The 13,661-nt window shown below is 41.5% G+C and overlaps 1 protein-coding gene across 6 annotated transcripts in view; it reads left to right on the forward strand.

Annotated features, from left to right (window-relative positions):
• Positions 1–13,661, forward strand: part of LOC148017346 (uncharacterized) — a 117,471-nt gene that overhangs the window by 99,753 nt on the left and 4,057 nt on the right. The gene's annotated exons all lie outside the window — the stretch shown is intronic.

Here is a 13,661-nt window from a genome sequence, read left to right on the forward strand (position 1 = left end):
CCCTACAAAGATGGATGGAACTGCATGGAACTTTTTTTTAAATTATAAGTGAGGTAAATTTTATGGGATGCGGCCGTTTGAGTAAAAGTGACCTAGAAGACGGGAGGAGGAAGGATACACCCAACACATCACAAAATAGAACAAGCTAACCCATCCACTCAGGGTGTTGATGACGAGAAAAAATAGGTGATGAGGTATCCATGTGATGAAGGATGGTGGTGGGGTAACAATAGCCGCTGGTGGAAATAACTTAGGATCTGCTCAAGTGGTGCTCTGCACAATGAGATGCAAAGTATGCTACATGCTAAAGAATGCTCATGCAGTAGGTGCCACTTGGACAGTGTCCCTCATGGGAAAATTATTCACTTGCCTAAGCGCCCTAGTACAAAGATAATGAAATCATGCAATGCAAAGGGTAAGGCACAACAGGGGGGAAAAGCCGATGTCGAAGATAAAGTGCTGAAGCTTGTAGAATACCAAGAAGGGTAGAAACGCCCTCTGAACCTCGATGTAGATGCCGAAGAAGGAAAAGGAGCCTGATGTCGGTCTTCATATAGTGCCGAGAACCGTAAGGAGTGAAAGAAGATGAAGTGGATGAAGCATCCCGCTAGAAGAGCAAGGTAGAAGTCACCGCCATGATAGCATCGAGAGAGATACTGCGCAATCCGCCTCGGGAGGGAAAACTGCCATGCTGGAAGAAGAGCAAGCAGTCCTAGAATGATGAAACCATGAAAGGAATGGTGCACATCCCCATGTCTCTAGCCTAGGTAGGACCAAAGTAATCTACAAGTGAGTCCTACACTGAAAGACAAAACCTTGCAAAAGAGATGAGAATCTGCAAACACAGAGATTAGTGGTGAGATGCTTCAAAGCAAAACAGAACTGAAAGAAAATCTAACTCAAAATAAATGCAAGGAATGTGCATGTGTGAGTAAATGTAGCAGAAGCCAAAAGAAGGGAAAAACTAAGGACAATGAATCCTATGGACCCAACTCTAAGAGTGCGAAAAATGAATGCTAGAGTGACCTAGGGTATCCGAAAAGATCTAGAGACATGCTAGTCTAAGAAGATGGCCACCATCGCATACGTTCAGTAGTAGCAGGGCGCTGCCAAGGGAATGCCTGACGTGGTGGGGAGGAAGGTGAGATAGATGCATGAAGTGCAATAGGATTGGAACCTATAGACCAATCAACCAATCCCTCAGGGGTAGTGAAAGAGATGGGCTACTGAGGCTATACTCAAGCCACATGTCTAGCAGCAAACGGGTGCTGAAGGAGCAGATAAAGCAGGAGCGAAAGGCGTAGCCCCACTAGACTGTGCAATCGCAGCGGTCTGATGAGGCTTTTTAGGTGGAAGACGTTGGGCCTTGGAGCGACACTCCGTGTCCACATGGCATGCTCTCTGGCAATGTATGTAAAACCGGTTTTTCTTAGGAAGTTGCAGCCAGATAGATGTAGATTCTTTGGTTCCATCTGAGGAAGAGGAGTCACCCTTTGATTGGCTTGCCTTCGTATCTGGCGAGTTATTGCCAATGGTGGTTTTCCCTTCCAAAGAAGAGGCAACCAACCCCCTCTGCTCTTTTCTTGTGGACTTGATCATGCAGCCTTGCGTAACATAAGAACTGGCACTCAAACTCGTAGAAGGTTGGCAATCGAGGTTGGGAGATGATGTGTTGAATGAAATTGAAGTACTTTTCAGGCAAATTATTCAAGAAGAATGTAACCTAATTGTCATCTGACTTTGGAGAGCTAGTAGTGGCAAACTCGGCAAGTAACCACCTATATTCAGCCAGCTTGACTTTCAGATCATCCCCTTCCTTAATAGAGAACTCTTGAAGCTCAAAGTCGAGATTGATGCACCGAGTACGATCATGAGCCACATAGCGGTCGAGAAGGTGACTCCAACGCTCTGATGCGAGCAGGATGTGCTGCAACTGAGAGTAGAACTCAAGAAGCAACCCCTGCATCAGCTTAACATTGGTTGTGGCATTGCGGGCTCTCCATTGACGAATGTAGTCACAGTGAGCTAGTCAAGGGTTCGGCATAGGCTCTAAACCAATGATGAGGTCCCAAAGACCCTAAGACTCAAGCAATTTTTGCATGAAATTAGACCAAGTGGTGAAATTTAACCCGTTAAAACGTGTCGTATCCGTGAAGGCATTCTTGGCTGTTGCAACAGGAGTGGTAATGCTCGGAGATGGATAGTGTGAAAAAGTGTAGTGGGGGTAGGATGGGGGAGTGGAGTACACCTGGGAATGGGCCTCAGAGTGTCCACCAGGCATACGGGTAGTGTGCAAGGTGGATCCATAGTAGGGATGGGCTGACTAGGCATGGGCATAGTAGCCACATGAGGAACCCAAGGAGGTGGCATGGGAACACGGGGAGTAGAAGATGGGAATCCCTGTGTAGGTGTAACCCAAGGAGAGTGTGAATACGCCCCATAAGCTGAGGATGAAAACCCCTGCGTTTGAGTGGTCATGTGAGATATGAAGCTGGGGATAGTGAGGGGGATGCCCATCACAGTCGACCCAGGAGTTCTAGGTGTGCTCATTTGCTGAAAGGTTAGAGGCACTATGTTAAAGGATGGCATTTCCCCTAACGAAGTACCATGGTAAAAAGAGATAGAGAATGGGGTGAAGGAAAAGGTGCTAGAAGCGAAGATGGAAGATCCAACCCTTAGGGTGTGTGATGCAAATGTGGAGTGTAATCCAAGGTTTTGGAAAGATGATGAGAGGTGATCAAGGTGTGATATAGAAGAGGGTGGGATGGATAGAAGAGGGTGGGATGGGAGGGAAGTGAAGTGTGTGTGGTATGCTCGAATGAAACAGAAGCTGTAAAGGTACGTGAATTCCATCTGCTTCGTGAGCCCCCTCTATTGAAGTTCACATACGCAAAGCCATTTGGATCCTGTACCTCAAAATAAGAAACAAGCGAGGGTTTTGATTTATGCAACTCAAAAGAATTATACAAACCTGACATTGGACCTAGCTGAGACGATGAAGATGGATCGCCAGATGTTCTGAATGCCGCATGTCCTCCATGATCGGAGAGGTGGCCAGCCTCACCAACCGGTCCGGATGTGGTAGCAAAATTGGTAGGAGGGGTGTAAACATCATCATACTTGTTGCGATAGTACACTTCAAAGTCCTCCTCTGTCATGTTAGTGAAATCTAGAATAGAAGTAGAAGAAGGTGAAGGTGAAAGTGGAGTGTCGTCCTCCTCACCGAGTCCATAATGCTGTCTCAGGGTCTCCAATGATGGAGAAACTTGATAAGACATCATAGGGGTTGGAGAAGGTGTTTGGGACATTGTGATTCGGTTACAAGTTGTATTGTGTGCCTCGCACAAAGACTAGCTCTCCACAATACCTGCAGGATACTCTTTACAAGAGCACTGGCTCTGATACCATGTGAAGAAAACTGCTAGGGTTTGCACTCTACTGTAAACAGCAGGTTGAAACAGTGTCTGCTGTCGGTGGCGATGACTAGACGATCAAATTGCAGCATGAAGGCGCCAACAGTAGGATCAAACACGGATGGACTGGCAGCAGTCTCGAGGGCTAGACAGCCACGTGGGAGAAGGCTAATGGCTAAAATGTGCACATGGAGTGAGAAACCTGCACAAACGGAATGAGGCTGAATGGGGGCAGTCTGTCTATTTATAGATATGGAAGGGCGCCCCAAAAATTAGGTTTCCCGAAAATTAGGTTTTCCACTAAACTCTTTCGAACCGCTCCCCGTTTTAGGGTTTCCACTGGACTCTCTCGAACCGCTCCCCGTTTTAGGGTTTTACTCTAAAATAGCATTTTTTAGTGTGTTTTGGGACTGTTTAAGAGGCTAATCAGCAAGTAATGCATGTTTTAGCTCAACACCCCGTACTATGCATCGCATGTATCACTCGCTAACAGATGACACGGGGCGATGGTAGGAGTTTCTCTACTACCATTTGTGTCATTGCAAGTTCAAGTCTTACATAGGTGGAGGATCACATCTTGTATCCAACTCTGATTACTAGGAGCCTTTTTAATATACATGTTTCCGGATGCAACATAGGGCGATAGCACGTATCCCCGAACTATTAGTGTCACAACATGTATAATCATTCAACTGAAGTGTAACAAATACAACTTCAAAGCACTAAGATTTCATTCAGTGATACACATGTTAATGCTAAGTGTAAACCATACATTGTGTGCTATTCAATGAGATGCAGTATTCAACTGTACAATAGAGAATGTACATTGCTTCAAAAAGCATTCTAAGTCACTGTAGATTCCAGTAAGAAAGCTTCTTGGTAAAGTTGCAATAACTGAGGTGAATCTGCCAATTCAGCCTCTTCTATCCATTTGGCATCCATTGGTGAATAGTTTTTGAACTTCACCAAAAATCTTCTTATAACTCTACCTTTCACTTTCCTATCCTTATGTGCTAGGATTTGCTCAAGAACTAGAATCTCATCTAATTTCTCTGCTTTTCAGGCTGTTCCTCTTGAACCATATCCTCTGGCACTTCACCAATAAAAGGCCTCAATAGGCTTACATGGAATGCATTATGAATTTTCCAATTCTCTGGCAATTTCAGCCTATATGACACGTCATTGATCTTCTCTGAGACTTGAAAAGGGCCATAGTAACGCATACTCAGCTTTGAAAACAAACGTTCCTTGCCCTTCTATTTTCTCAAACGTGCCTTTTCAAAACGCAATAAGACCCAGTCATCCTTTTTGAACAAGAGTTCCCGATGATGACTATCAGTAGCTCTTTTTTGTTTAGCTTGTGACTCTTCTAAGGCATACTTGACCTTTTTATATGCTTCTTCCCAATCTTTTTTATAACGATCTACTTCAAAAATGCTATCTTTTGTTTGCAAAATGGGAGATAATTTCTTTACACCTTCCACAATCTCAAAAGGTGCTTTGCCAGTAGATGAGTGCATTATATTATTATATGCATACTCAATCGATGGCAAGTAGTGTTCCTAAGAACTCTTATGATCTGAAACATAACACTTCAGTAGATCTAAAAGAGTCGAATTTGCTTCTTCAGATTGTCCATCAGTGTGTGGATGGAAAGAAAATGAAAATTTCAGCGTAGTACCCATGTTTTCAAACAATGCTTTCCAAAACAAGCTAGTCATTCTTGGGTCTCTATCACTCACAATTGACCATGGCATTCCATGGTACTTGAAGATATTTTGCATAAATATCTTTACCATGTGTTCTGACTTAACCTTTTTCCTTATAGGAATGAAATGTGCCTGTTTGCTGAATCAGCAAATGATAGTCCAAATTCCATCATTCCCTGAAGAAGTTCTTGGAAGATAAAAAATGAAATCCATGGCAATACTTTCCCATGGCCTTTCTGGAATAGGCAGTGGTTGCAATAACCCTGGTGCCTTCTATCTATCAAATTTGACCTTTTGGCATACAAGGTAAGATCTGACATATGCATCAACATTAGATCTCAAGGCTGGCCAATAGAAGAAAGTCTCTACTACTTTGACTATAGCATCAATACCACGATGTGCTGCATACGGTGGAGCATGACTTTCTAATAAAACTTTTGGTCTCAGCTGTTTTGTAACGCATAGTCTTCCATGCATCATGATAAAGCCTTCTTTGAACACATAATGATCATGATGTTGGCCATTGATCAACTGTTCATAGATTTGAGAGAAATCTTCGTCATCAACATACTGCTCTTTCATATCATCCAATTCACAGTGATAAGAAATTGAAACAGTTGACACCTGTGGTTTATGAGATAAAGGATCTGCAACTACATTCTTCTTGCCTTCCACATGCACTATCTGAAAACGAAACATAGATAGGAAATTTGCCCAACGCATGTGTTTCTCTGACAATTTAGCTTGTGTGAGAAAGTATCTAAGTGTTTGATGATCCGTTTGCACTACAAAATCAGCACCAAGGAAATAGTGCTTCCAACTAGAAATTGCATGGATCCAACCAATAACTCTTTCTTATAAATTTGGTAAGTCCTTTCAATAACAGGGACTACTCTACTCTCATATGTCATAACTCGGCCATTCTGCATTAATACAATACCAATGTTGTTTCCACATACATCACACTGCACTAAGAATGGCTTAGATAGGATTGGCAAAATGAGTAGTGGATTTGTAGTCATTTTCCCCTTCAAACATCTAAATGTTGATTTCTCTTTGTCAGTCCATTGCCATTTGACATCCTTCTTTCAAGCGCATATAAAGGAGAAGCAATCTATGCAAAGTGTTACAAATCTTCTGTAGTAAGAGAATAGGCCAAGGAAATTGCACACATAATGTACGGTTTTCAAGTTTGGCCAAGAGACAATTACTTCTATCTTTGAAGGATCCATCTTCACACCATCTTTAGAAACTATGTGCCCAAGGAAGTGAATCTCTTTCAAAAAGAATTCACTCTTCTTGCCATTAATGAGCAATCTGTTATGCTTAAGCTCATTAAAGACTGTAACTAAGTGTTTTCTATGCTCTTCTTCGTTCTTTGAAAAGATAATCATATAATCAAAGAATGTGCCAACGAAACTTCGATAAGGGCGGAAAATTCTATTTATCTTCCTTTTAAACGTAGCAGGAGCATACGTCAATCCAAACGGCATGACTAAAAATTCATAGAGACCAAATGTTATTCTAAAAGCAGTCTTATGGATATCCTCTGGCTTGATTCTGATTTGATGGTACCCACTTTTCAAATCTATCCTGCTATTCGTGCTCCCTGTAATCAATCAAGAATGTCATCTATCCTTGGAATCGGAAACCTATTCTTAATTGTGTCCTTATTCAAGGCTCTGTAGTCAATACACATTCGCCAAGAGCCGTCCTTTTTCTGAACTAGCAACATAGGTGAACAAAACAGAGAACTATTGGGCTGAATTAGTCTCTTCTCTAAAAGCTCATTAACCTGTGCCATAATCTCTTTCGGCTGCGCTACACTGACTCTGTACGGTGGCCTGTTGGGCAGACTAGTCCCTAAAATAAGATCTATGGTATGATCTTCAGGCCTCTCAGGTGGTAACTCTCCTGGTAACGAATCTGAGAAACAGTCACTGAATTTATCCAAGAAAGCCCTTCTACTTTCATCTAGTACAGACATATTACTATCAACTTCATTAACTTGCTTTGCAAAAATCAAGTACGTAGAAATATGATTTTTCATTACAGAAGTAATTACAGAAGCAAAAACAACTGGGACAGACTCTCCTTTAAGCTTCACATCTAACACATGAGTCTTACCCTTATGTACAAGAGTAATCGTTTTGTTGTAAGTATCCAAGATAGTATGCTTCCTGTGGCACCATGGAATACCCAACAGAATATCACAGCCCTCTAAAGGCATAATATGGAATTCCTCTGTGTCCATATAGCTATGAATGTGCATACGGAGTTTGCCAAGAATGGGGGGTGACAGTTTCAGTATGTCTTGGGCATGCCAAATCAGCCTGTCCAACTAGTCCCATTTCCTTGAGACATATACCTAGCTTAGCTACCAATGCCAATGAGATAAAGTTTGCACGAGCTCCAGGATCAAATAAAATAAGCACTGTGGAATCTCTGATCTTTCCCCAAGCTCTGCACAATTTTGTAGCATCATCAACTGATTGATCTCTCACCATATCAGGCACTAAGCGGATGTTGGGCTTCTTTTTACTCGGCGCATCTTTATCGTCCGCATATTTAGAAGATTGCTCTGGGCACTTAGAAGCAATATGGCAATTTTGTTCACATATAAAGCATTTCCTAGCCATCATTAAAGCCTTTCTTCAAATGATTTGCCAAAAAGTGGCCTCTTTTGTCCTTTGCCCTGTTTAAAAGAAGTCTGAGGTTGCTGCTGAAATCTTTTCTTGCAAAAAGACTTCTTTGTAAAGCTAGTCTTTTCTGGAAACTTCTTCTTCTTGCTAGGATCTTGCTTCTAAATCCGCACAATTTTCCGTGTCCAATTTACGCCATGCAGTCATGACATCTACTTCAAACGTGTTAGTTAACCATGAGGCTGCAAACAACTGTTTGAAATGGACCCAAGTGGCATATGCATATCGTTGCATCAACAATATGTTCCACCACTGCAAAGCATTACCTTTCAGAAAAGTTGCAGTCTTTCGCACCTTAGAAGTGTAAGCTGCATCAAACTGCTGTATATATGTCAAAGCTTTCAACTTATCTTGCATACCACTGAAGGTTTAAAACTTTAATGCCTGACCACCCTCTTGATAGTCTTTAGGCTTTGCACTTTTTAGTGTCAGGTTGTCATAGACAAGTGGTTGTAAAAAGGGGAGTCCCTTAGGCGCATTATCAGCATTCATTTCACTTGTCTTAGCTGCCATATGCCGCCCACTAGACTGAAAAAAACCAGCCGCTGCATTTTGTACTCCAAGCATCAAATAAGGACTCTGCAAAGTCTAATAGCGGGGCTGTAGACTAATATTAGCATAAAGTGGGTTCATTGCCTCAATAGGCATCATTCTTGGTGGCCCCCTAGGCAAGTATCCCTGATAACCAGTGGGTAATCCAACCATTGCTTGAAAAACTGACCCACCACCAAAGTAACTAGGATAAGTAGTAAACTGAGGAGGAATAGTCTGTTGTGCCACTTGTGCATTACTGCCTTGGCCATTCACTCCCTGATCTTGTGCTTGTGATTCTTGTTTCACTGGACCTGTCTCCATGTGTGGTGTCTTTTCCGCATGCTCACGCACATTAGAGGTTTGCCTTTTCGAGCGCTCCATGGTATGATTTGATGACTTAGCCTAAGAATCCTCATTATGTGACTTTAAAAATTTTTGCATTCAAGGATTCTTTACAAGCTATTGGAAAGAGCCAACCATACTGAGGAGTTGTGTCATAAACAAGTCCTGTTCTTACTCCTCATCCTGTGGTTCAATGTCGGTTCTAGAAGGTGCTGACACCTGTGCACCAATACTCTCTCTTCGGTGTCTATGAGCAGAAGAATAACTCTCTTCTTCATGAGGGAGTTTTTCTTTGCCTTTATCCATGTCTACCATCTCTCTAGTCTTGTAATCTCTGTAAAACCTGTGTGTATGGCCTTTTCACCCAAAACTGTCCGAGCTTAAATTCTTATAGAAAAGAATTCAAATCCCGGGGGTGGAACCATGAAACCGGTCTATGACACACATAAAGCGGTAGTTCCTTCAATTAATACCTGGTCTTTTCTCTCACACACACAAACAAAGACCTCACTCCCTCGCTCAACACTAGATTGGCCCCAAAGACCGGCGCCCCTCTCGGTATTTTTTTATAAATTAAAAGATGGAAAGTTACAAAAATGAAATGTTTCAAAATACATAACCTATGAACAATTGTTTTTCATCTTATCTGAGTAAATCCCAGCTGCATAAGGACAATACAGTATGACTAGAACAACATCTCTTTTAGGAAAGCATTTTCTGTGACCATAACTCAATGATTCATGTGCAGAATTGTAGTCTGCAGAACTCTGTATTTACTGTTATTACTGTCTAGCATATCCAGAACAACATTCCTTTTAGGAAAGCATTTTCTGCGACCATAACTCAATGATTCATGTGCAGAATTGCAGTCTGCAGAACTCTGTATTTACTGTTCTTACTGTCTAGTATATCTAGAACAACATCCCTTTTTCTCTGGCATCATTCCAACAGTAAAATAGTCCCACAAACAGCACTAAATCAGAGTTGAAAAACCTTGTTCCTGTGTGGCATGGTCATCACTTTCTTTAGTTCTTGCATTGGAGAAGTCAATAGCTGCTCTTGAACCTGGACAATGAAGCTCTTGCCTCAGCAGAAGTGCAAAGAAAACATAGAGCTATACCTTCGATGGAATTAGCTTATCATGCAGAGCATTTCCTCTAAGAATAGAGAGAGAGTTGACCAAAGGGAGCAAGCTCTACCTTAGTACATGAGTCAGAGACGAAGAAGTACTCTCCATAGTTGATGTACTTGCAGCAATCTGCTCTCAGCTCCTCAAAACTTCACTCTCAGATTTGCCCCTCATGCCTTTTTCTCTGGCATCATTCCAGCAGTAAAACAGTCCCACAAACAACACTAAATCAGAGCTGAAAAACCCTGTTTATGTGTGGCATGGTCATCACTTTTTTTAGTTCCTACATTAGAGAAGCCAATAGCTGCTCTTGAACCTAGACAGTGAGGCTCTTGCCTCAACAGAAGGGCAAAGAAAACACAGAGCTATACCTTCGATGGAATCAGTCCATCATGCAGAGCATTTCCTTTGAGAATAGAGAGAGAGTTGACCAGAGGGAGCAAGCTCTACCTCCGTACATGAGTCAGAGACAAAGAAGTACTCTCCATGGCTAATGTACTTGCAGCAATTTGCCCTCAGTTCCTCAAAATTTGACTCTCAGATCTACCCCTTATATCTATTACGTCTTTTTTAATGCTCTCTCTCTCTCTCTCTCGGGAATTTGTGCCACATGGCATACATGTAACAAATTTTCCGTTTAAACCTTCCGGTCTAAAATTCTCCATGATCGGTGTAAAATTTGACCTCGGCACAGACTAGAGAATTAATCCTCGTGCAAAAACGAAGATAATGACGCAAATAGATTCTAGAGTCCAAAAATAGTAACTCTCTAAATTTTGGGGATGGTGACCCCCTGCATTCCTCAAGTTGTTCTGAGCAACTTTTTTATCATTGCAACCACATCAAAAAGTGTAATGTGGCTAAGTTACAATGACTTTTATTCCATGGGCATTCTCACATGTGTATCTTCTGTCTTGGCTAGCAGGCTCATTGTCCTTCACCATCTCCAATGGCTAAGCACACAGTCCCAAACCACTGGCATTCTATTCTTTAGTGCCCATTCAATATGAAACCGGTCCAAAGGCTCAGACAAACCATTAGTCCAATTTGTCCCAATGATTGTCTCTTCTGGCCATGCAAAGATCTCGGCTTATTCCAAGAGAACTCTGGGGGTAAAAAGCAATAGCAACTAAAGAAAATAAAAATAAAATATTTGTATAAGTAAATAAGGAAAGCAACTACAAAAAGTATCAGCACTTGGTGACACAATCTGACACCAAAACATGCAAAGCCTAAAGACTATAAAGAGGATGGTCAGGCATTAAAATTTGAAACCTTCAGTGATATGCAAGATAAGTTGAAAGCTTTGACATTTATACAGTAGTTTGATGCAGCTTACACTGTAGGGAATTTTACTGAGACTTCTAAGGTGCAGAAGGCTGCAACTTTTTTGAAAGGTAATGCTTTGCAGTGGTGGAACATATTGTTGATGCAAGGATATGCATCTGCCACTTGGGTCCATTTTAAACAGTTGTATGCAGCTTCATGGTTAACTAACATGTTTGAAGTAGATGTCATGACTGCATGGCATAAATTGGCGTGGCAAATTGTGCGGATTTAGAAGAGTACAATAAGAAATTTTCGAAAGCACTTTTGCCCGTGAGTTCTTACAGGACAGTGCCCCTATCAGAACAAATTGAAAAGTACTCTTGTAGTTTGCCTAAAGGGATCAGGGATTATTGTACCAAGACCAAAGTTACAAGTATGCTACAGTTAATTGAAAATGTTGGTGTGGCAAATGTATTGTTGAAAGGAAAAGCTGGCAGCTTTAAAGGCACTGAAAAGAAGGATTCTCAGTTTAAGCATTATCCTAGCAAGAAGAAAAAGCAATTTCCACAAAAGACCAACTTTACAAAGAAGTCTTTTTGGAAGAAATGTTTTCAGCAGTAGCCTCAGACTTATTTTAAACTGGGCAAAGGACAAAAGAGGCCACTTTTTGGCAAATCATTTGAAGAAAGGCTTTAATGATGGCTAGGAAACGCTTTATATGTGAACAAAAAGGCCATATTGCTTCTAAGTGCCCAGAGCAATCTTCTAAATATGCGGAGGATAAAGATGTGCCAAGTAAAAAGAAGCCCAACATCCGCTTAGTGCCTAATATGGTGAGAGATTAATCAGTTGATGATGCTGCAGAATTGTGCAGAGCTTGGGGAAAGATCAGAGATTCCATAGTGCTTATTTTATTTGATCTCGGAGCTCGTTCAAACTTTATCTCATTGGCATTGGCAGCTAAGCTAGGTATACGTCTCGAGGAAATGGAACTAGTTGGACATGTTGATTTGGCATGCCCAGGACATACTGAACTTGTCACCCCCATTCTTGGCAAACTCCGTATGCACATTCAGAGCTATGTGGACACAGAGGAATTCCATATTATGCCTTTAGAGGGCTGTGATCTTCTGTTGGGTGTTCCATGGTGCCACAGGAAGCATGCTATCTTGGATACTTACAACAAAGCGATTACTCTTGTACATAAGGGCAAGACTCATGTGTTAGATGTGAAGCTTAAAGGAGAGTCTGTCCCAGTTGTTTTTGCTTCTGCAATTACTTTTGTAATGAAAAATCATATTTCTGCGTACTTGGTTTTTGCAAAAATGAAGTTGACTGTACTAGATGAAAGTAGAAGGGCTTTCTTGGATAAATTCAGTGACTGTTTCTCAGATTCGTTACCAGGAGAGTTACCCCTTGAGAGGCGTGAAGATCATACCATAGATCTTATTCCAGGGACTAGTCCGCCCAATAGGCCACCGTATAGGGACGGTGCAGTGCAGCAGAAAGAGATTATGACAGATTAATGAGCTTTTAGAGAAAGGGACTAACTCGGCCCAGTAGTTTTCTGTTTTGTTCACCTATGTTGCTAGTTTAGAAAAAGGACGGCTCTTGGTGAATGTGTATTAACTAGGTTTTCGATTCCGAGGATAGATGACATTCTAGCCTTGAATAAGAACACAATGAAGAATAGCCTTGAATAAGAACACGATCAAGAATAGGTTTCCGATTCCGAGGATAGATGACATTCTAACTAAGCTGGGTATATGTCGCGAGGAAATGGAACTAGTTGGATAGGCTGATTTGGCATGCCCAAGACATACTGAACCTATCACCCCCATTCTTGGCAAACTCCGTATGCACATTGAGAGCTATGTCGACACAGAGGAATTCCATATTATGCCTTTAGAGGGTTGTGATCTTCTGTTGGGTATTCCATGGTGCCACAGGAAGCATGCTATCTTGGATACTTACAACAAAACGATTACTCTTGTATATAAGGGTAATACTCATGTGTTAGATGTGAAGCTTAAAGGAGAGTCTGTCCCAATTGTTTTTTCTTCTGCAATTACTTTTGTAATGAAAAATCATATTTCTGTGTACTCGGTTATATGTCTGTACTAGATGAAAGTAGAAACTCAAGTCTCCTTGGGTAGCGTTTTCCTTGCAGGATGATGGGTCATCTTGCAGCAGACTGTTCCAAGACACATCAGCGACAAACTCCCTTCAAGACAAGGGAGGTGGTAGGGCTCAGCCTCGTAAAGCAAACATGTAAAGGCCATGTAGATAACTTTCAATAATCATATTTGACTCTTTAGTTTATTCAATACCCAACTCAACATTAGTTTGAGGGTAATAGCCAAGGAGTTAACCTGTGTCTCGAAATCGTGTGTGAATCAGGAAGGTCTCTCGACCATGATAATACTCCACGTTTATTCAATACCCTTATTCAATACCCAACTCAACATTAGTTTGAGGGTAATAACCAAGGAGTTAACCTGTGTCTCGAAATCATATGTGAATCAGGAAGGTCTCTCGACCATGATAATACTCCATGTTTAGT

This window comes from Lygodium microphyllum, chromosome 22 (genome assembly GCF_053477565.2).
Source record: "Lygodium microphyllum isolate KBCC chromosome 22, Lygodium_microphyllum_v1.1.10, whole genome shotgun sequence".
Taxonomy (NCBI): Eukaryota; Viridiplantae; Streptophyta; class Polypodiopsida; order Schizaeales; family Lygodiaceae; genus Lygodium; species Lygodium microphyllum.